The 3,081-nt window shown below is 51.0% G+C and overlaps 1 pseudogene; it reads left to right on the top strand.

Moving 5' to 3' along the window:
- On the top strand, positions 1–1,478 carry LOC144961811 (large subunit ribosomal RNA; annotated as a pseudogene; the record flags this gene model as incomplete).
- Between the last annotated feature and the right edge of the window lie 1,603 nt (positions 1,479–3,081).

Consider the following 3,081-nt stretch of genomic DNA (forward strand, 5'->3'; position numbering starts at 1 on the left):
GGAAACCCGTGGGGCCCCGGCCGAGCGGCCTCGCTCGGCTGACGCCCCTTCGCGGGGCGCGTTGGCTGCGCGGGGACAACCGACGCGACCTCCGACTCACGCTGTCTCAGAACTGTCACGGACAGGGGGAATCCGACTGTCTAATTAAAACAGAGCGTCTCGACAGCCTGAAAAGGTGTTTACGGGACGTGATTTCTGCCCAGTGCTCAGAATGTCAAAGTGAAGAGATTCGCATAAGCGCGGGTAAACGGCGGGAGTAACTATGACTCTCTTAAGGTAGCCAAATGCCTCGTCGTCTAATTAGCGACGCGCACGAACGGATTAACGAGATTCCCACTGTCCCTATCTACGCCCCGGCGAAATCACAGCCAAGGGAACGGGCTTGGTGAAATCAGCGGGGAAAGAAGACCCTGTCGAGCTTGACTCTAGTCCGACTCTGTGGAGGAGCGTGGGGGGTGTAGCATAGGCGGTAGCGTCTTCGGGCGCGACAGTGAAATACCGCTACCCCCGCGGGACCTCCACTTACCCGACGGAGTGGGGACTCGGCGCCTTCTTGCAGGTAGGAGGCGTACGAGGTTCAGACGTCAAGCCGCCGTCGCGTCGGGCTCGGGGAGTCCACCGACTCCCCCCGACGCGGTCACGACGGCGACAGCGACCCTGCCGGGGACAGCCTCGGACGGGGAGTTTGACTGGGGCGGTACATCTTCTAAAGCGCAGCGAAGGTGTCCCAAGGCGGGCTCAGCGAGGACGGAAACCTCGCGTAGAGCAAAAGGGCAAATGCCTGCTCGACCAGGATTTTCAGTACGAATACTGGCCGTGAAAGCGTGGCCTATCGATCCTTTCGACGTTGGGAGTTTCAAGCGAGAGGTGTCAGAAAAGTTACCACAGGGATAACTGGCTTGTGGCGGCCAAGCGTTCATAGCGACGTCGCTGATTGATCCTTCGATGTCGGCTCTTCCTATCATTGCGAAGCAGAATTCGCCAAGTGTCGGATTGTTCACCCGCCAACAGGGAACGTGAGCTGGGTTTAGACCGTCGTGAGACAGGTTAGTTTTATCCTACTGATGAAGCGCCCTTGCCACGGTAATCTTGCTCAGTACGAGAGGAACGGTGAGTTCGGACCTCTGGTTCGCGCGTCCGGTCGTCAGGCCGATGGCGCCAGGCTACGTCCGTGGGAGTACGACTGAACGCCTCTAAGTCGGAACCCCGCCCGGTGAGCAAGGGTGAGCTTAGCTAGGCCCTGAGCGTGCAGGCAACATTAAGCCGGCAACCCTCGGGTTCGTCGGCTAGTGCCGTGACCGGCCCGCTCGTCACGCGCGCTAGATCTGTGGTGCGCGTGGCTGGGTCGGTATCATCCACGTCCGTTAGGGGCAAGAAATCGCGTGCGGACCACATGTATTCCGTCGGGGTGTTGTAAGCGTTAGAGCTGTCCTGGTACGGCGATCCGTTGAGACTAAGCCCCGGACGCTGAGATTTTCCCTCCAGCAGGGTTTGTCTCGGCCACCTTTCCACCCGGCACGGCACGGCCCGGCCCGATCGGCCAGCCTTCGAGTCCTTGCTCTGCTCGGCTCGGCATGCTGGCGGTGCGGCGCGCGGCGGCGGCGGGTGCGAGAGTGTCATAACACGTATAAATACATTTACTTTACTTTACTTTACTTCTTCAAAGTTCTATCTCCTAGAACTTGGAGAATTTTTTTTTCTCTCCACCTGTCCAGAGGCACTAATCCGTCCAGAGGCACTAATCCGTCCAGAGGCACTAGTCCGTCCAGAGGCACTAATCCGTCCAGAGGCACTAATCCGTCCAGAGGCACTTTTAGTTTTCCTTCTTTGCTGTCTGCGAAGTAGAATTCGCCAACTGCATTTTTTTTTTTTTTTTTTTTTTTCAATTTTGTTTTTTCCTTCCTGTCAGTCCCTTAGTAGGCTTCTGCGAAGCGGAATTCGCCAACTGCATTTTATTTAGTCCCTTAATAGACTTCTGAGAAGCGGGATTCGCCATTGTCCCTTAATAGGCTTCTGAGAAGCGGAATTCGCCAACTGCATTTTATTTAGTCCCTTAATAGGCTTCTGCGAAGCGGAATTCGCCAACTGCATTTTATTTTGTCCTTTACCAGGCTTCTGAGAAGCGGAATTCGCCAACTGCATTTTATTTAGTCCCTTAATAGGCTTCTGCGAAGCGGAATTCGCCAACTGCATTTTATTTTGTCCTTTACCAGGCTTCTGCGAAGCGGAATTCGCCAACTGCATTTTATTTAGTCCCTTAATAGACTTCTGAGAAGCGGGATTCGCCATTGTCCCTTAATAGGCTTCTGAGAAGCGGAATTCGCCAACTGCATTTCATTTAGTCCCTTAATAGGCTTCTGCGAAGCGGAATTCGCCAACTGCATTTTATTTTGTCCTTTACCAGGCTTCTGCGAAGCGGAATTCGCCAACTGCATTTTATTCAGTCCCTTAATAGACTTCTGAGAAGCGGAATTCGCCAACTGCATTTTATTTTGTCCTTTAACAGGCTTCTGCGAAGCGGAATTCGCCAACTGCATTTTATTTTTGTCCCTTAATAGGCTTCTGCGAAGCGGGATTCGCCAACTGTATTTTTTTTTTTTTTATTTCCTTTTTTTTTTTTTCATAATTTTTCTTTTTTTTTTTTCGCGTCCCTTAATAGGCTTCTGCGAAGCGGAATTCGCCAACTATATTTTAAACAAATCTGGTCGCTGCGCTAGTTTTCGTTTTGCGCATTAAATTTATTTTTTTTTTTTTTAAATTTGGGTCACCTCATTGACATTGACCTCTGCGAAGCGCAATTCGCCAACTGCATTTTGTAGCATTCGTGCGCTGCGCTACTGTTGACATTGCGCGCATTTTCCTCTCTCTCTCTCTTCTCTCTCTCTCTCTCTCTCTCTCCTCTCTCCTCCTCTCTCTCTCTCTCTCTCTCTCTCTCTTCTCTCTCTTTTTTTTTTTTTTTTTTTTTTTCGATTCCTTACTCGCCTTTTGCGAAGCAGAATTCGCCAACTGTACTTTTTTTAATTAATTAATTTATTTTTTTAATATTTGGGGATTTTTGTTTTTGTTTTCTTTTCTTCCCTT

Source organism: Berghia stephanieae, unplaced genomic scaffold (assembly GCF_034508935.2).
Source record: "Berghia stephanieae isolate SIO BIC M18660-M18661 unplaced genomic scaffold, UCSD_Bste_1.3 scaffold4212, whole genome shotgun sequence".
In the NCBI taxonomy this organism is placed as follows: Eukaryota; Metazoa; Mollusca; class Gastropoda; order Nudibranchia; family Aeolidiidae; genus Berghia; species Berghia stephanieae.